Genomic DNA, 21,451 nt, shown 5'->3' on the forward strand with positions numbered 1-21,451 from the left:
GGATCTATTGTTGCTGGGGGAGGTCTTATGTTGTGGTGGGGGTCAGTTGTTGCTGGGAGGGATGTACTGGCCAGTTCCAATACAAATCCTCTCCCAAACAATACCCCTTTACCAGCACAAAAATCCCTCCCAGCTAAACAAATCACCCCAATCCTTCTTCTAGCACAGATCTTCCTCCCATTGTAAATCTTTTTTCCCATTTATAGCACAAATTCTCTCCCCTAAATACCACTCCCCAACACAAATCCTCATCCAGTCACAAATACACCACCCCCAAATTCCCTTCCAGCACAAATCCTCTTTCCCCCCCAATCCCCCACACCAGCACAAGTCCGTTGCCCAGTTCTGTCATAAATCCTCTCACCCAAATCTCCCTTCCCAGTACAACACCTCCCCCAAACATAAATCCTCCCCCTTCTAAGCCCTTGTACACACGGTTGGAGATTCCGACGGAATGTGTCCGATCGGACCGCATTGTCGGATAATCCGACTGTGTGTGGTCTCCATCGGACTGTTTCTGTCGGAATATCTGACGGACCAAGTTTTCCAACTTGTCTATAAAATTTTCCGACAACATGCTCCGATCGGACATACTCCGATCATGTGTAGCCTACTCCGACGGACAAAGTGCCACGCATGCTCAGAACAAATTCCTAGACCAAAGCTATTGGCTACTAGCCTGAACATAGTCCCGTCGTAACAAAATAACGTCATCACGTTATGTACAATCGGATTTTCCGACAACTTTGTCCAACCGTGTGTATGCAACAGTTTCGGACAAAATCCAACGGATTTGGTTGTCAGAGTGTCCGACCGTGTGTACAAGGGCTAATACAAATCAATCGTCAATGCTTCCCACTTGTAACAGAACAAAAGCCCATAAATCCAGGGCCAGCTCACACCAACACGCAGTGCGGGAAACCTGTGTTCCCTATTCGCTTCCTGCGCCGCAAGTTCAAAACGCACTGCAGTTGTGATCTGCAATGATTGTCAATGTTAAAGCGGAGGTCCACCCTAAAATGGACCTTCCGCTCATCGGAATCCTCCCTCCCCTCCGGCGCCACAATTGGCACCTTTCAGGGGGGAGGGGGGTGCAGTTACCTGGATAATTCAGGTAACTGCACCCACTTCCGGGATAGCTCTCTGCGGAAAGGGGCGTAGATTACGCCCCTTTCCGCAAGTGCCCACCCCTTTCCGCAAGTGCCCCGCTGCCTGCTGGGAAAACACACAGATCCCAGAGGCAGCGGGGACCGTCCTTATTGCGCAGCGCGGCTCGCGCATGCGCAGTAGGGAACCGGGAAATGAAGCTGAAAGGCTCCATTTCCTGATTCCCATACCCAAGATGGCGGCGGCAGCACCCAAGAAACGATCTACAGATCGGCTTCGGGTGCCGACATCGCGGGCACGCTGGACAGGTAAGTGTTACTATTTTAAAAGTCAGCAGCTGCAGTATTTGTAGCTGCTGGCTTTTAAAAAAAAAAAAAAAAACGCGGAGTCCCGGCGGACTCCCGCTTTAATGACACCCCAAACACAGGTTGCAAATATAATGCGTTTGCCTGAACCATATTGTATGGTATAGTAGTAACATGTGATCTGGTTCCTGTAAACTACTGGTGTAGTCTGACATGATTTAAGCCCATTCAGTGGGCTGAAATTGCACTACACCTGGAACGCATGTGAATTGCACAGGAACGCACCAGCATGTCTCTGTACATTGCTTCATTCGTCTTTCCCTCAATCCTGATTAGTCTCCCAGTTCCTGTTGCTGAAAAACATCCCCACAGCATAATGCTGCCACCACCATGCTTCACTGTAGGGATGGTATTGGCCAGGTGATTGTCAGGAACCATGAAACAGACAGAGACAGAAAATGCAGTAAAAAAAAAAATCACACCTTTTTAATAAAATGGTACAACTGGTAAAGCAAGTCAAAACATAGCCAGGTAGTCAGAAGCCAGGAATTCAGGAAGCCAGAGATCAGCAAAGTCAGAGGCAGCAGACAGGATCGGGAACCAGAAGAGACTTTAGCCAGGCAAGTCGTCAACAGGAACACAGCAGCGAGTCTCTTTATATGTTGACCAAGGCGAAGGCTTTGAAGAAATTAACCAGGCAGAAGGGGCTGGCTGTGGGCTTGAGATGATCAACAGTTGACCCACTGTGGAACGATGAATACTGGCAATTAACCAACAGCTGAGCAACCTGAGCACAGAGAAGGAAGGGCTGAAAGCCCAGCACTGATGGTGATGAGTGGTGCCTGGTTTCCTCCAGACATGACACTTGCCATTCAGGCCAAAGAGTTACATTTTTGTTTCATCAGACCAGAGAATTTTGTTTTCTCATGGTCTGAGAGTCCTTCAGGTGCCTTTTGGCAAACTCCAGGCGGGTTTTCGTGTGCCTTTTGGCAAACTCAAGGCAGGCTGTCATGTGCCTTTGACTGAGGAGTGGCTTCTGTCTGCCCACTCTACCATACAGGCTTGAGTGGTGGAGTGCTGCAGAGATGGCTGCTGTTCTGGAAGGTTCTCCTCTCTCCACAGAGAAATGCTGGAGCTCCATGGGGTTCTTGGTCACCTCTGTGACTAAAGCCATTCTCCCCCAATAGCTCAGTTTGGCCTGCGGGCCGCTCTAGGAAGAGTCCTGGTGGTTCTAAACTTCCATTTATGGATGATAGGGCAACTGTGCTCATTAGGACCTTCAACATTGGAGATATTTTTCTGTACCCTTCCGCAGATCTGTGCCTCGATACAATCCTGTCTCGGAGGTCTTCAGACAATTCTTTGGACTTGTTGGCTTGGTTTGTGCTCTGAATTACATTTTAAACAGTGGGACCTTATATAGACCTTATAAAGACAGGCGAGTGCCTTTCCAAATCATGTCCAACTGAATTTACAACAGGTGGACTCAAATGAAGCTGTAGAAACATCTCAAGGATGTTTAGTGGAAACAGGATGCACCTGAGCTCAATTTTGAGTGTCATGTCAAAGGCTGTGAATACTTGTATACATGTGATATATTTTTTTATTTTATTTTTTTATAAATTTGCAAAGATTTTGCAATGTGCAAAGATTTCTTTCGCATTGTCATTATGGGTTATTATATGTAGAATTTTGAGGAAAATAATGAATTAAATACATTTTGGAATAAGGCTATAACATAACAAAATGTGGAAAAAGTGAAGCTCTGTGAATACTTTCCAGATGCACTGTAGGTAGGTACATACACAACGGCATACCTGGGTACCTGCATAGTTGCATACCTACGGGGTTGCATAGTGGTAGACCACCGTTGTTTTAGGCCTGCATCCTTGGGGGACTGCGTATTAGGTTTTGGCTAATATAGGCGTCACATACACACACTACAAGCAGGTGGGACGGGCATTCCTATACAGCTGTGATTGGCAGCTCCTCCTCCACATATCTATACAGTATTTTACAAAATGAAAGTGATTATCAATCATATAAAACTCTGCATACACACTGTTAATGAACAAAAGTAATTTACAAATGTTTTTAAATTTGGATTTCTATGAAAATTTAACCACTTGCCTACTGGGCACTTAAACCCCCCTCCTGCCCAGACCAATTTTCAGCTTTCAGTGCTCTCACAATTTGAATGACAATTGCTCAGTCATGCAACACTGTACCCAAATACATTTTTTGTCCTTTTTTTTTCCCCCCACAAATAGAGCTTTCTTTTGCTGGTATTTGATCACCTCTGGGTTTTTTATTTTTTGCACTATAAATGAAAAAAGACTGAAAATTTGGAAAAAAAAACACATTTTTTCTTTGTTTCTGTGAAAACATTTTTGCAAATTATTAATTTTTCTTCATAAATTTTGGCCACAATTTATACTGCTACAACTCTTTGGTAAAAATAAACCAAATTAGTGGATATTATTTGGTCTTTGTTAAAGTTATAGAGTCTACAAGCTGTGGTGCAAATCATAAAAAAATTATCACACCTTATGTACTGGTGGTCTCATTTCTTCTACCCGAACAAGCCAGGAAAGTACGAGTATCCCACAAATTACCTTTTGGGAAAGTAGACATTCCAAGGTATTTAGTAAGATGCACCGTGAGGTTTTTGATGTTGTCATTTTTTCCCACAATTCTTTGCAAAATTAAGACCCCCCCCCCCCACAAAATAGTCATTGTAATAGGTTATTTCTCTCACATGGCATGTGTATACCACAAATGACACCCCAAAATAAATTCTGCTACTTCTTCTGAGTATTACGATATCACGTGTGGGACTTTTCCACAGCCTAGCCACTTGGAGAGGCCCAACATGCAGGGAGCCCCAAATTACACATCTAAGTTGGTGACTACCTATTACACTTTTGAAGGCCCTGGAGCACCAGGACAATGACACGTGACACTGACATGGCACTGATGACAGATGGCACTGATACTTGGCACTTATGGCACGTGACACTGATGACAGATGGCACTAATATGTGGCACTGGATACACTGATGGGTCGCTGATGAATATGTGGCACTGATGACAGATGGCACTAATATGTGGCACTGATGACAGATGGCACTAATATGTGTCACTGATGACAGATGGCACTAATATGTGGCACTGATGACAGATGGCACTAATATGTGGCACTGATGACAGATGGCACTAATATGTGGCACTGATGACACGTGACACTGACAGATGGCACTGATACGTGGCATTGATGACAAGTGACACTGATAACAGATGGCACGTGACACTGATGACAGATGGCACTAATACGTGGCACTGATATGGCACTGATGACAGATGGCACTATGTGGCACTGATGACACGTGGCACTCATGACAGATGGCACTTATACGTGGCACTGGCACTAACAGTTACTGTGGGCATTGTTTTTTCTTTATTTTATTTTTTTCACAGGCTGCAGCGATTCATCTCTTCCTCCTCACATGCTGTCTCTGTGTGAGGAGGCAGATGGGCAATGAGAGATGATCTCATATGTTTACATATGAGATCATCTCCCATTGGACACACCGATCGCGCTGTAAATGGCCGCTGTGATTGGACATTTACAGCGATCTGTGACTGGCTGTGTCCAAGGGACATGGCCAGCACAGAACTTCCCTGATGAGCGCTCGTGGGAAGTAAACAGGAGGACGTCCAGGGATGCCCTCCCGGCAAATGGCATCCGTGCTGTAGCCGTCTTTTGGCTATAGCGCGGGCGCAAAGTGGTTAAGCTACTTTTAGCTATATTTATTTTTCATTTGCATTCTGGAAGCATTTGTTTTATTTTTTACTAAGTCAAGTGACTGCTACAGCACCAATCGGGCATGGAATTGTAGTTCACAGTTCATTAGATGATATATATAGCATACATCATCTGTATGGTAGAGGCTCCTCCCACAGATAATAATATCATAGTTACATAGTTAGTCAGGTTGAAAAAAGACACATGCCCATCAAGTTCAACCACAAAAAAAAAAATAATAATAATAATAAGATCTTTCCCTGCGGACAGGAACAAGCAGAGAAAGATCACATGACCACTGCTGTACATGGAGAAAATAAGGTATTTAGAAGCTTTTTTAAAAAGAATGAGATGCTGTTGCATTATGTATTCACATTTTAATATTGAATAATGGCACTTCATTCTCTTGCCTTTAATATCGCCTTAACCTGTTGGTTTTTGTGAGCCTGTTAGCCTTGTTGATGTGTTGTCCACCCCTCAGTTGGACTGCTTTTTGGACGTCCCTGTGTACCTGAATACTCTTCCTTTGTCCTGTTTTTGACTTACCATAAAATCCTTTTCTTATAGTACATTAAAGTGGTTGTAAGCCTCAGACATGAAATATGAACAAAGCATATCCCTCTATAGTGTGTATTTGTCTCAATTAAAAGCACTAAGTGCCATCTCTGCTGTTTTGTTGAAAAGAGAAAAATGGTGACAAGGGAGGGGCCTCCAGCAGATTGACAGCCTCTGGTCGTGTGTGTGTGTGTGTGTGTGTGTGTGTGTGGGTGTGGGTGTGGGTGTGGGGGGGTCTTTCTCTTTCGTTCATTGACGGACACATTATCTTCATCTTGACTTTAGGGTTATATCGCCCCTTTAGGAGAGGACTAGGCAGAAAGTGTTAAAAACAGCAACACTTGCACAGTACCGCCCAGGGGGCGATCCTACTGGTTATAACCCCTCACACTGCATCCAGTAGCTCAGTTTTTTTTTCTGCCTAGTGTAGAAGGACCTGGCTCCTGGTGGGACCATTGGTCCTGGGATTTTTTTTCTTTTTTCTGCATCTTTGATTCCTGTGATCTACAATCAACAGCTCGGCTGGGTGACAGGCTGGATAATATAGATCCTGGTAGTCTCCCCAGTCTGGCCATGAGTGTGAGCAGGCCCTAGCTACACGCTGGGTCGGCCACGGCATGCCCCGTCTGATCTAGGGGTGGCTGGTGAGCTATATGCTCTCCGGGCACACATATGACCCGTCTACTGCTGTCTGTGTCGCAGTGCGCCGTGGCCAGCAGCCACTACTTAGCAAGTACTGCTCGGGTGATGCATCCACTAGTCTCTGCAGGAGGAGTAAGTATGGTTCCACCTGTTTCGGCAGGATGGAGCAGCTGGGCATTCCCTGGGAGGTCGACTAGGGGGTCTCTCACTCTCCCTGCCCCTTCCCTCCTCCCCATGTTATGGGCCTCTGTGTGACTGGGCACATGGGGGTGCGGTGCACGTACCTGGCTGGGGGTCCTCCGGGGGGGGGGTTCTCGGTCCTGGCAGGGGGTGTTGGGGGGTCTGCTCATCCTCTTCCCGTTTTCTGGGCCATGATGGGGTGAAGCGGGTTCTTCATCCGCCCGGGTAGGCAGGTAAGCGTTCCCAGTCCGACAAGGTGCCTGCTGAGGGACAAAAGCATCCCTGGTTTCGCAAGCCAAACAAGCCTGCAAGCAAATCTGTTATCACATGAAGGTTTGCCCCCACCTGACTCTCGAGAGGGGGGTAGACTTCGGGAGTTTGCAGCCCGGTGGACCTCCCTACTTTCCGACCAGTGGGTCTGCAAACTGGTTTAATCAGGATACGAGCTAGAGTTTCTTTCTTGTCCGCCAAAGATTTTTTTCCCTCCAAACTTCATCTTCTTCTGGCTTGTCGGGATGCCCTGTTCTGGGCAGTACAGGACCTGCTGTTGCATGGGGTGATAGTACCTGTATCGACAGCAGAAAAGTTTCAGGGATTCTATTCCAATCTGTTTGTAGTCCCAAAGAACGAAGGGGGTCCGTCCGGTCCCAGACCTCAAGGCCCTCAACAGCTTTGTGAAGGTACAAAGGTTCAGGATGGAATCGGTTCACTCAGTGTTCGCTGCACTCCATCAGGGGGATTTTCTGGCATCCCTGGACATCAAGGATGCATACTTACATGTCCCCATATGCATCAAACATCAGAGGTTTCTGCGATTTGGGGACGAGTACTACCGATTTGTAGCTCTCCATTTTGACATGGCGTCGGCACGGAGGGTCTTCACCAAGGTACTAGTCCCAATTTTGGCTTTGCTAAGGCAACGAGGGATTGCAATCATGGGTTACTTCGATGACCTCCTCCTGAGAACAGCTTCCGCCTCAGAATTATGGAAGGATGTGGCAATCACTATGCAAGCTCTTTGGAAGTTTGGTTGGGTACTGAACCTACAGAAGTCAGTATTGATGCCGACTCAACGCCTGGAGTACCTGGGCCTGCTTCTGGACTCCTCAGAGGCGAGAGTCTTTCTCCCTTTGGACAAGCTGCAGACTCTTCAAGCTGCGGTGAAGTTGTTGGTGTCCCGCAGGTGGTCATCGCTGCGTTTTTGCATGCGAGTGCTGGGTCTCATGGTACCCACTATCGAGGCGGTACCGTATGCTCAATTCCACACTCGAGTTTTGGAAAAGGAGGTCCATGTCCAAAATGGGACAAATCTCCGTTGTCCCTTTTCTTGTCAAATTCCGGTGAGACAGCTAGTCAGAGATTCCCTGCTCTGGTGGATGAGGTCTCCGTCTCCGGGAAGTCGTTCCTTCCTCTTCATTGGATGGTGATCACAACGGACACCAGCCTGACTGGTTGGGGGGGAGTTTGGGATGTACAGTCAGCCCAGGGTTGCTGGACCCAGGAAGAATTCCGCCTGCCGATCAACGTGCTGGAACTTCAAGCAATCAGGCAATGCCTCTCCACATGGTCACATAAGCTGTAGGGGCGTCCGGTCAGGATCCAGTCGGACAACGCCACGGCGGTCGCGTATATCAACCATCAAGGAGGAACAATGTGCTTGGCTGCAGCACTGGAGGTCACTCACATCCTGCGGTGGACAGAGCGGCATGTGCTAGCTCTGTCGGCTGTGTACATTCCGGGCGTAGAAAACTGGCAAGCGGACTATGCTGATGCTGGAATGTGGGAATGGGGAATGGTCGCTACATCCAGATGTATTTTGGCTCCTTTGCCTGAGGTGGGGCACGCCAGATGTGGATCTCCTGGCTTCTCGACTCATTCGCAAAGGTACAGAGGTTTGTGGCCAGGTCAAAGGATCCCTGGGCGGATGCGGCAGACGCATTGGTGGCTCCATGGGGGCATTATTGGCTGATTTATGCTTTTCCCCCACTCAAACTTCTATCACGTCTGCTTCGTAGAGTGGAGGCCGAGGGGATTCCAGTAATTCTGATAGCCCCAGATTGGCCTCGGCGTCCGTGGTACGCTGACATAGTATGAATGGTGGCGGATGTTCCTTGGTACTGCCAATGCGAGAGGACCTTCTGTCGCAAGGTCCAATACTTCATCCTGCTTTATCGTCACTGGCTTTAACGGCATGGCTGTTGAAAGCCAGGTGCTAAAGGACAGAGGTCTGTCGGATTCGGTAATATCCACTATGCTGAGGGCACGGAAGATTTTCTCTGAAGATTTATCATCGTACGTGCAAGGCCTACATCTGTGTGTGAGGAGATGGGGTGGCGTCCGTGCACATACTTGATTTCCAGGATCCTGCAGTTTTTGCAGCGAGGAGTGCATCCGAAAGTTGCCTTAAGCACCATCAAGGGGCAGATATCAGCTTTGGCTGTCTTTTTTTCAGCAACTCTTGGCGACTCATTCATGGTGAGTACGTTTGTTCAGGGGTACGACCACCAATACCTTAGTGGGATTTGAATCTGGTGCTCTCTCTTCAGAAACTGCCGTTTGAAAACATTAGGGAGATCCCCTTATTGACACTCTCTCAGAAAGTAGTCTTTCTAGTGGCTATTACATCTTCCAGGAGGGTTTCTAAGTTGGCGGCCTTGTCTTGCAAGTCTCCCTACTTGGTCCTCCACAAGGATAAAGCGGTGCTGCATCCGCAGCCTTCGTTTCTGCCAAAGGTTGTTTCGGCCTTTAATCTAAATGAGGACATTGTGCTTCAGTCCTTATGTCCTCGGCCGTCACACACTAAAGAGGTTGCTTTGCATTCTTTGGAGGTGGTCCGGGCTCTGCGGGTGTGTATCTGTCTGCTAAGGTTTATTTTCGGTGGTCGGACTCGCTGTTTGTATCGGTGGCTTGTCCAAAGAAGGGACTGGCGGTCTCATCGACCACCATAGTTACATAGTTAGTAAGGTTGAATAAAGACACCAGTCCATCCAGTTCAACCTGAGTGAGTGTCTACAATTGTCCCTGTACATTGCACACTCGCATTGGTCCCTACCCTCAAGGAGCCCACAATCCAAGGTCCCCAATCATATACTAGGGCCAATTTTGGACAGAAGCCAATTAACCTACCTGCATATCTTTGGAGTGTGGGAGGAAACCGGAGTACCCTGGAGGAAACCCATGCAGGCACAGAGAGAACATGCAAACTCCAGGCAGGAAGTGTCGTGGCTGGGATCTCTCGGTGGATCAGACAGATTGTGGTTCAGGCTTATGCCCTAAAGGGACGGACGCCTCCCTTTCCTGTTACGGCACATTCTACCAGGGCAATTGGTGCCTCTTGGGCTTTCCGACATCATGCGCCCGTTTCCCAGGTGTGTAAGGTGGCAACCTGGTCTTCCATTCACACTTTCACAAAATTTTACAAGGTTGATGTGAGCGCATCTTCGGATGCTTGCTTCGGCCGCAAGGTTTTGCAGGCGGCTGTTTAAGGTTGCAACTCCTCTGTTGGGGAGCTCTGGTTGTTATGGGTGGAGTTACTTTCTTGCTGTTCCCACCCCTCGTTCTTTGACACGGCTTGGGGATGTCCCTAAGGTCAAGATGAAGATGCTGTGTCCGTCAATGAACGAAAGAGAAAATAGGATTTTTGTACTCCTTGTAAAATCCTTTTCTCTAAAGTTCATTGACGGATACAGCACCCACCACTCCTATTTATGTTGTACTTTTTTTGAAAAACTGAGCTGTTGGATGTAGTGTGAGGGGTTATAGCCAGTAGGACCACCCCTTGGGCGGTACTGTGCAAGTGTTGCTGTTTTTAAGACTTTTACCTAGTCCTCTCCTTTAAGGGGCGATATAACCCTAAGGTCAAGATGAAGATGCTGTGTCCATCAATGAACTTCAGAGAAAAGGATTTTACGGGGAGTACAAAAATCCTATTTCTCTTACGTTCACTAACACAGCTCCTTTACTTTAGACCATCGGGTTGTTACGCCACCTTTAGGAGAGAACTAGGCAGAACATGTTAACATGTACAAAAAACAGAACTTTCTAGTTCCGCCCAAGGGGCAGTCCCTTCAGTAACAACCCCCCCAGCCTGTTTCCTGCAGCCTCAGTTTTTTTTTCTGCCTAGTGAAGGAGAAGGACCTGGGAACCCTGCGGGCCCATCGGTCCGTGGATTTTTTTCTGCAGAAGTTTGCCTTTTTGCGGAAGATAAGATCCTGTGGTCTGCTATCAACAGCCGGCTGGGTGACAGGCTGGATACCCTTATCCTTGTAGTCTCCCCAGCCTGGCCAGCAAACGTGTGCAGACCAGAGCTCAGTGCTGGGTCGGCCACGACATGCCCCTCAGGTTCCAGGGGTGGCCGGCGAGTACACGTATGACTGGGCTACTGATGTCTGCGTCAGTGTGTCAGGCCAGCAGCCACCCCGTACTGATCGGAGAGTGGGTCTGTGATGGAATGTCCCCAGCTCTTCCGGACTGATAAGTACAGCTTTCCCTGTCTCCGTGGGGCTGAGCAGCTGGGCATTCCCTGGGAAGTCGATTGGGGGGATCCCTCTCCTCCCTCTCTTCTCTCCCTGTCCCTATCTCCCCCCCCCATGGGGGATGCTGCATGGGCTGCTGAGCGGTGTGTGTGCACATAGACAGGGGCCCCTGGGGGAGCTCTGACCTTGGGTGGGGGGCTGCGCTGGGTAGCTGTGCCCTGGGTGTCTGTTGTCTCTCCTCTGGGTGTCCTTGGAACTGCAAGCCTAACAAGCCTGTGAGCAAGAGTGCTGCCGCAGGAAGGTTTGCCCCTGCCCTGCCCGGGGGGATGTTGCCTTCGGGAGTTTGCAGCCCAGTGGGCTTCTGTCTGACCAATGGGTCTGCAAACTGATTTCATATGGCTACAAGATAGAGTTCCTCTCTTGGCCACCAAACAGATTCTTCCCTTCCAGCATACCCTTGCTCCCGGCTCACCGGGAGACCTTTATGGGGGCGGTAAGGGACCTGCTAATTCGCGGGGTGATAGTACCTGTGCCTGGTAGGAGAGAGGAGGAGGAGGCACATGTTCAACGAGGCAGGATGGGGCCGGCTTAGGGGCAGCAATCTGACTGAATCACACCGGAGAGCTCCGCCTGTGCAGGGCGCTGCCTCTGCGCGTTATTCTAAAAGTTCTTTGGTGTGGGCCTTTTTTGAGACGAGTGCATCAGATCGCACCGCTGCTATTTGCAACATATGTCTCAAGCGTATCTCGCGTGGCCAAAACATCAGCCGCTTGGGCACCACATGCTTGACCAGACATATGTTGACCTGCCATGCAGCTCGTTGGCAAGTGTACCTCAAAGACCCACACCAAAGAACAAAGCGGACCTCTCCTTGCTCCTCATCAGCTGGCATCTCCAACCCCACTAGACCTTCAGTCCTCTCTGAAACCTGCTCTGAGAGGAATGAAGGTGTAGAATTAGGTGTGTCACAGCCAAGTGCTTCCGGGCACTCTGCTAGCGGTACACCCACGTGCGATTATAGCAGGCAAATGTCCCTGCCCCAGCTGCTGGACCGCCGAAAGAAGTTCACTCCCAGCCATCCACATGCCCAGCGGTTGAATGCTAGCTTGGCTAAATTGCTAGCACTTCAACTGCTGCCTTTTCAGTTGGTAGACTCGGCCTCCTTCCGTGAGTTTGTACAATGTGCGGTTCCTCAGTGGCAGGTCCCCAAACGCCACTTTTTCTCACGGAAGGCGATTCCGGCTCTCTACCGGCATGTGGAAGGCAATGTCCTTGCCTCGCTGGACAGGGCGGTCAGCGGTAAGGTGCATCTTACCGCTGACTCATGGTCCAGCAGGCATGGACAGGGACGTTACCTGTCTTTCACGGCCCATTGGGTCACTCTTCTGGCAGCTGGGAAGGATGCAGGACAAGGTGCAGTAGTGTTGGAGGTTGTTCCGCCACCACGCCTCCAAAATGCTACTATTGGTTGTGACACACCTCTCTCCTCCACCCCCTCCTCTTCTTCTTCCTCCATGGCCTCTTCCAGTGCTCTGTCCTCAGAACCAGCGGTGCTCCGTAGGCGTTCCAGGGGCTACGCAAGTACGCAGGCAAAACAATGCCATGCCGTGCTTGCGCTGGTTTGTTTGGGGGACAGGAGCCTCACTGGGGCGGATGTTTTGTCAGCTCTGCGGGGGCAGGCCGAGAGGTGGTTAACGCCACACCAGCTTAAGCCAGGAATGGTGGTTTGCGACAATGGCACCAACCTCCTCTCCGCCCTCCGACAGGGACAACTGACCCATGTGCCCTGTGTAGCTCACGTCCTTAACCTGGTGGTGCAGCGGTTCTTGGGCAGGTACCCGGGCTTACAGGATGTCCTGAAGCAGGCCAGGAAAGTCTGTGTGCATTTCCGCCGATCATTTAATGCCTGTGCTCGGCTGGCTGAGCTCCAAAAGGAGTTGAACCTGCCCAAGAACCGCCTTATATGTGACATGCCCACCAGGTGGAACTCAACGTTGGCCATGCTGCAGCGGCTGCACACGCAGCAGAGGGCCATCAATGAGTACCTGTGCGACTACGGCACCAGGACAGGGGCAGGGGAGCTCGGTTTTTTCTCACCACGCCAGTGGGGCATGATCAGAGATACATACACTGCGGGAGGGAGCATACACTGCGTGGAATAATGGACAGGGCACTTGGGGCAGAACAGAGGCAGGAAGAGGAGGACTTCCTTGCCTCTCAAGGCTCCCTTTATCCAGACAGTGTTCCTGCTGTGCCACCCATCACACAGGAAGAGGATGAGGAGGAGGAAGAGGAGGAGGAGGATGATTGTGTCAGCATGGAGGTGGAGGCTGGCACTCGGCATCAGCAGCAGTCTTGTAGGGATGATTTACAGTCCCAAGAAACCCGTGGACTTGTACGTGGCTGGGAGGAGGTAGCTGCGGATCATGTTGTCCTTAGTGACCCAGAGGACTCCGGACCGAATGCCTCAGCTAACCTACGCTGCATGGCCTCCCTGATCCTGCAAAGCCTGCAGGAGGATCCTCGTATTCTTCGGATCAAGGAGAGGGACCATTACTGGCTGGCCATTCTCCTTGATCCACGGTACAAGGGTAAGGTTGCCGACCTTATCTTGCCATTGCAGAGGGAGCAGAGGATGAGACATCTCCGGGAGGCCTTGCAGAAAGGTCTGTGCAACACGTTCCCAGAGACTGGGAGGTTACAAACTCCTGGTCCTGGACAACGTGTTGCTGAGGCATCGGTCAGAAGGAGCGGTGGAGAAGGTGGCCGTCTGACTGACTGCTTTCAGACAATTTTTTAGTCCGCAGCCCCAAGGTATGATCGGTTCCAGCAACCATCGCCAGCGTCTGATTTACATGGTGCAGGAATACCTAGGGGCAAGGTCAGACTTGGACACCTTTCCCACCGAAAATCCTCTGGCTTACTGGGTCTTGAGGATGGATCACTGGCCAGAGCTTGCACAGTATGCAATTGAGCTACTGGCCTGTCCTGCATCCAGCGTTCTTTCGGAACGCACCTTCAGTGCTGCTGGTGGCTTTGTTACCGATCACAGGGTGCGCCTGTCCACCGAATCAGTTGATCGACTGACCTTCATCAAGATGAATCAGTCTTGGATCACCCACAGCTACCAAGCACCTGAAGCTGATGTAACCGAATATTTTTTTTTTAAATATCACATCCCTTCAAGACTGCCTATGCTGATGCTGAGTGACTGTCCTGTTATGTTGATTGTCTATCCTCTTCCTCCTCCGCTGATATGTTGGAAGAACATTTCTGGTTCTGGGTGATGCCATCAGCCCAATTTTTCTGCCCCTGTTTAACAGGGGCGGTTAATTACAATTTTTGATGCAATGCTTTGCAGCAGGGCTAATTCCTGCAATAAAACAAGAGTATATGGGAAAGGTTGCAGTGTCGTGGCACCAGCACCAGTGCCTAAGGCCCAATTTTTCTGCCCCTGTTTAACAGGGACATGTAATTACAATTCTTGATATAATATTTCACAGGAGGGCCCGTTCCTGTGCCCACCCAGAGTAACTGTGAGGACTTATAGTGTTGTGGCACCAGCACCACAACCACCAAAGGTCAATTTTTCTACCACTGTTCAACAATGGCATGTAATTACAATTCTTGATATAATCGTTCACAGCAGGGCGCTCCAGCGCCCACCAAGAGTCACTTTGCGGGCTTGCAATGTTGTGGCAAAACCAACACCTTGTTCCGCCATTTCTGCAGAGCATATAGGACAGGCCCCTACTTTCAAACATCCAACTTACAAACATCTCCTACTTGCAAACGGAAGGAGACAACAGCAAGTGATAACCCTTCCCTATGTTTTCCAAAAAGCTTAAAAATATTTTTTTTGACTGGAGCTACACTTTAAAAATGTACCAGTTGAAAATTACAAACAGATTCAACTTAACACAACAAACCTACACAGTCTCTGTCTTGTTTGCACTGCCTGTATACTGCTGTTCTGAGTATATAGAGCCTGGGGGCCACACGCATTTCCTTTTTTAAATATGGGTACTGGGTTCCCCTTAACCACTTGAGGACCGCCGTATTGCCATTGTACGTCAGCACAATGGCACAGGCAGGCACAATCACGTACATCTACGTGATTGCCTTCCAGCGGGTGGGGGGTCCGATCGGACCCCCTCCCGCTGTTTACGGCGGTCCGATTCGGTCCAGGAGCGCTCCGTGATGAGGGGATGGCCGTTGGTTTTCGGCCACCCCCTCTGGATCGCTCCTGGCCAATGAGAAGCTTCCTCCCCTGTGTATTGTTTACACAGGAAGGAGGAAGTGATGTCATTCTCCTCGGGGCGGTCTTTTTGACCGGACTACGAGGAGAAGAGTAAAAGTAAGTGTGCACCAACACTACACTGACATGTAGGTACACACAGGCACACAAACCCCCCCCGATCCCCCCCCCGATCGCCCCCCGATCCCCCCCGCCCCCCCTCCCCCCCCAGTCACAGTGTCACTGATTGCATTGATCATTTCTTTACTGATCAATGCATTCAGTGTCAGTTGTGACAGTAAAAACTGTCAGGACAGTTAGTGTTAGGTCCAGGGTAGCCCCCTATCACCCCCCAATAAAGATTTAACCCCCTGATTGCCCCTAGAGTTAACCCTTTCACCCCCTTTTGCCAGTGTCACTAAGCGATCATTTTTCTGATCGCTGCATGTGTCGCTAGTGTCGCTAGGTAGCTAGTTATTTTTTTAGGTTCACCGCCAGGTTTTTATATCGCTAGGTACCCCGATATACTACCCAATAATGTTTTTAACCCCCTGATTGCCGCTAGTTAACCCTTTCACCCCCTTTTGCCAGTGTCACTAAGCGATCGTTTTTCTGATCGCTGCATTAGTGTCGCTACAGTCGCTAGGTAGCTAGTTATTTTTTTAGGTTCACCGCCAGGTTTTTATAGCGCTAGGTACCCCGATATACTACCCAATAATGTTTTTAACCCCCTGATTGCCGCTAGTTAACCCTTTCACCCCCTTTTGCCAGTGTCACTAAGCGATCATTTTTCTGATCGCTGCATGTGGCGCTAGGTAGCTAGTTATTTTTTTAGGTTCACCGCCAGGTTTTTATATCGCTAGGTACCCCGATATACTACCCAATAATGGTTTTAACCCCCTGATTGCCGCTAGTTAACCCTTTCACCCCCTTTTGCCAGTGTCACTAAGCGATAATTTTTCTGAACGCTGCATCAGTGTCGCTAGTGTCGCTAGGTAGCTAGTTATTTTTTTAGGTTCACCGCCAGGTTTTTATAGCGCTAGGTACCCCGATATACTACCCAATAATGGTTTTAACCCCCTGATTGCTGCTAGTTAACCCTTTCACCCCCTTTCACCAGCGATCACAGTATAAGTGTCACTGGTGACGCTGGTTAGCCAGTTAGTTATTTAGGTTCCCCGTCAGGTTTTTATATAGCGCCAGGGACCCCCATATACTACCTAATAAAAATTTGAACCCCCTGATTGCCCCTAGTTAACCCTTTCACCACTGATCACCGTATAAGTGTTACGGGTGACTCTGGTTAGTTTGTTTTTTATAGCATTTTATATTCAAATCCGGAAGGCAGTGCTTGGTTTTCGGGGTCCCGTACGTGGCTAGGCTCCCAAAAAGTCCCCCACATGTGGTATCCCCGTACTCGGGAGAAGCAGCAGAATTTATTTTGGGGTGTAATTTGACTTCTGCCCATAGCATGTGTGAGCAATATATCATTTAGTGACAACTTTGTGCAAAAAAAAAAAAAGTTTGTAATATTCCCGCAACTTTTGGCAAAATATAAAATATTCCATGGACTCAACATGCCTCTCAGTAAATAGCTTGGGGTGTCTACTTTCCAAAATGGGGTCATTTGGGGGGGTTTTGTGCTATTTTGGCATTTTATGGCCTTCGAAACTGTGATAGGTAGTGAGGAGTTAAATCAAAAATTAGCACCCTTAGAAATCCTGAAGGTGGTGATTGGTTTTCGGGGTGCCGTGTGCGACTAGACTCCCAAAAAGTCCCACACATGTGGTATCCCCGTACTCGGGAGAAGCAGCAGAATGTATTTTGGGGTGTCATTTCACATATGCCCATAGCATGTGTGAGCAATATATCATTTAGTGACAACTTGGTGCAAAAAAAAAAAAGTTTGTAATATTCCCGCAACTTGTGGCAAAATATAAAATATTCCATGGACTCAACATGCCTCTCAGTAAATAGCTTGGGGTGTCTACTTTCCAAAATGGGGTCATTTTGGGGGGTTTTGTGCTATTTTGGCATTTTATGGCCTTCGAAACTGTGATAGGTAGTGAGGAGTTAAATCAAAAATTTGCACCCTTAGAAATCCTGAAGGTGGTTTTCGGGGTGCCGTGCGCGACTAGACTCCCAAAAAGTCCCACACACGTGGTATCGCCATACTCGGGAGAAGTAGCGGAATATATTTTGGGGTGCAATTCCACATATAACCATGGCATGTGTGAGCAATATATCATTTAGTGACAACTTTTTGTCATTATTCAATCCCTTAGGACAAAAAAAATAAATATTCAATGGGCTCAACATACCCATCAGCAATTTCCTTGGGGTGTCTACTTTCCAAAATGGGGTCATTTGGGGGGGATTTGTACTGCCCTGCCATTTTAGCACCTCAAGAAATGAGATCGGCAGTCATAAATTAAAAGCTGTGTAAATTCCAGAAAATGTACTCTAGTTTGTAGACGCTATAACTTTTGCGCAAACCAAAAAATATACGCTTATTGACATTTTTTTTACTAAAGACATGTGGCTGAATAAATTTTGCCCTCAATGTATGACTAAAATTTAGTTTATTCGATTTTTCTTATAACAAAAAGAAGAAAATATCTTTTTTTTTCAAAATTTTCGCTCTTTTTCCATTTATATTGCAAAAAAAAAAAATCGCAGAGGCAATCAAATACCATCAAAAGAAAGCTCTATTTGTGGGAAGAAAAGGACGCAAATTTCGTTTGGGTGCAATATTGCATGACCGCGCAATTACCAGTTAAAGCAGCGCAGTGCGAAATTGCAAAAAGACCTCTGGTCCTTAAGGTGTTTATTGGTCCGGAGCTGAAGTGGTTAATATGCGTACAAGACCCAAAGGGGCTGGTAATGGGCAGGGAGGGCTACCCAAGCCATTTTTCTCAATGATTTTCAACCATATTGCAGGAACCAGATATAACATTAAAACCGCTAGCAGTTTTAAATTATGTTATTTCCGTTTAATGTCATTTTGTGCAGGGACTGTTCTAAACACGGGAAACACGTGGCACTTCACAGGCATACTACAGACACCCCCCAGGCACCATATTTAAAGGAATATTTCACTTTTTTTTTTCTCTTTAATCGTCATTAAAATCAGTGCTTCCGCCAAAACGGCCATTTTTAAAAACATTTTAGGCATTGACCCATGTCCCCTGGGGCAGGAGCCAGGTCCCCAAACCCTTTTTAGGACAGTATCTTGCATATTAGCCGTTAAAATTAGCACTTTTAATTTCGAATGTTCGAGTCCCATAGGCTTCAATGGGGTTCTAAAGTTTGTGCGAATTTGGGGTCCGTTTGAAAGTTCTGGTGCGAACCGAACCGGGGGGTGTTCGGCTCATCTCTAGTGTTCAGGTAACTCTGCCTGCGATGGGGCACACCAGACCTATAACTCCTGGCTTCCCGTCTCAATGGGAAGGTGGCATGATTCATGTCCAGGACAAGAGATCCTTGGGCAGATGCACTAGTGGCTCCGTGGGGTCAGTAGCAACTGATCTATATGCCTTTCCTCCGCTAAAGCTACTACCACGTCTGCTGAGGGGATTCCAGTAATTCTGATTGCCCCAGATTGGCCTCAGCTTCCCTGGTACGTCGACCTACTGTGCCTGGTGGTGACCGTTGTTATAGGAGGATCTTCTGTCTCGGGGTCTGATTCTCCAACCTGCTTTACCATCGCTGGTTTTAATGGCATGGCTGTTGACAGCCAGATACTAAGGATCCAGGGTCTATTGGACTCAGTGATTTCAACTATATTGAGAGCACGGAAATCTTCTTAGAAGATATAGCATTGTGCTTGGAAGGCCTATATCTCTGTGTGAGGAGAAAGGATGGCGTCCGCGCTCCTATCCCATATCCAGGATCTGGCTATTTCTGGGTCCTGGTCGCTGCGGATATGGGCGGGGTTGCAGCGGTCAGGTCCACACTTCCTTTCTGCTGCACTGTCTCCTGGGATCCTTTTTTCTTGTTCCCAGGAGTCAGTGCGGCGGCCAGGCGCAAGTTATCGCGGGATTACGAAACTATTTTTATCTCAGTTGCCATCACAACAAGGCGGGACTTCCTACGACGCCGCCCATTGGGATGGCAACCCGAGGTGTTGACGGCACTCCAATTTGCAGTTACTGTTCATGTGCGAGATCGGCGCTCGAACGGGCGGTGCATGCTGGTCCACAGCAGCACAGTACCCCGGAAGAGAATGCCTGTGGGCTTCACATGCCCACAGGCAAAATGACAACCGACAGCATCAAAAGTTTAGTGGAGGGATGGGATCAGTGACACTGGCACTCACTGGCTCTCAGTGTCAGTCGATTCCCCCTCCTCCATGCTGCTCAGTGTGTTCTCTCCTTCCAGTGCCTCCAGTGAAGCCTCTTCTGATGTCGTGTCTCCTCGAGCTCCTCCCCCCTGCAATGTACTGGTTGCCAGCTCATCAGCTGACTTTCTGCTTAAGTGATGGGGAGGGGGCCTTTTCCACCATGCAGGCTCTGCCTCTGTGTTTCTCCTGGAGATGCAGAGAAGCGCATGGAGCGACGGATGATGTCATTGGAGATCAATCCGGCCAACTCGCAGCATTGCGAACATCTGAATCGTGATGCTGCGATTATATTCAACACCCCTACATGCTGGTAGTGGGAGCGGTTTTATAGGGCTGTCCTTATAGCCTTGTTTTGTTAGTGTCTATATCTTCTGGAGACAGCAGCGTAACCCAATGTACAGAATAAAATAAAACCTTGGATTGCAAGCATAATTAGTTCCACAAACATGCGTGCACTCCAAAGTTCTCATATATCAAAGCAAATTTCCCCATAAGAAATAATAGAAACACAGGTGATTCGTTCCACAACCATTTGTTCATATAAAGATGATTGCAGCAATACAAAATACAGTATAAAGTGTAATCATATTGCTACACTTAGACAAATTTCACACCAGGGCATTTTGCAGGCGCTATAGCGCTAGAAATAGCGCCTGCAATCCGCCATAAAAAAGCTGCACCATTGTCTGTAGAATGAAAGCCTGAGGGCTTTCACACTACAGCGGTGCGCTGGCAGGACGTCAGGAAAAAGTCCTGCCAGCAGCTTCTTTGGAGCGGTGAAGGAGCGGTGTGTTTACCGCTCCTCCACCGCTGCTCCCTATTGAAATCAATGGGACAGCGCTGTAATACCGCCGGCAAAACGCTGCTATTGCGGCGTATTGCTGCCGGTTTTAACCCTTTCTTGGCCGCTAGCGGCGGGTAAAAGCGCCCCGCTAGCAGCCGAAATGCGCCCCAAATCTGGCTGTAAAACGCTGCTAAAAATAGCGGCGTTTTACCGCCGACGCTATGGGCACTGTGGTGTGAAAGGGGTCTTAGAGGCACAAAAACACAAAGAACAAAAAGAGCAGCACCATCTAAGTGTAGAAGGATCAGTTTTAATGTAAAAAAAATAAGTGTAATGACACCATGTTAAAATCATAATCCCACATTAAAGCGGGAGTAAAACCGCTGACTTTTTTTTTTACACCTATAAGGGAAAAGGCATAATGAGCTAGTATGCACCGTACAGGTTTAGGAGATATTCTTTTTACCTACAGGTAAGCCTTATTATAGGCTTACCTGTAGGTCAAAGTGAAAATTTTTAACTATACAACCGCTTTAAGGAGTCTGGTGCACATCTGTGTAAATCCGCTGGTGTATACAGTATGTGGCCAGAGGTCTGGGGGGTGCTGGTGGCTCCCGGCATTTCCTGGAGAACTTGGAGACACTGGGGAACTGTTGACACCACTTCCGGGTGCTCTGACCGTGTGTTACGCCTGGCTGGGAGTGTCTCTGACTTCTCCAGGAAGTGCTGCAATCCGCCAGTGCCCCTGGAACTCTGGCCCAAATACTCTATATAGTTTACATGGACTCTCTAACGCAGGATATTGTTTTTAACATTGCAAGTGTAATAACACTTTTTTTTTTTATATTTAAACTGATCCTTCTAATGCTCCAAGAATAGGATTTTATAGAAAGTGAAACATCCTATTGTACTATATAACATAGTATATACATTATGTGAAAAAGCCACTAATTCAATAATTATAACTGTTTGAGGTATCCAGCATAATGTATATATAACATTTCTACGCTGTGCCTGTT

The 21,451-nt window shown here is 48.2% G+C and overlaps 1 protein-coding gene across 15 annotated transcripts in view; it reads left to right on the forward strand.

Annotated features, from left to right (window-relative positions):
* Window positions 1-21,451, forward strand: part of LOC143927896 (putative endonuclease 4) — a 200,762-nt gene that overhangs the window by 33,635 nt on the left and 145,676 nt on the right. The gene's annotated exons all lie outside the window — the stretch shown is intronic.

Source organism: Lithobates pipiens, unplaced genomic scaffold (genome assembly GCF_037356315.1).
Source record: "Lithobates pipiens isolate NorthernLeopardFrog02 unplaced genomic scaffold, aLitPip1_a1.2 Scaffold_23, whole genome shotgun sequence".
NCBI classification, from domain to species: Eukaryota; Metazoa; Chordata; class Amphibia; order Anura; family Ranidae; genus Lithobates; species Lithobates pipiens.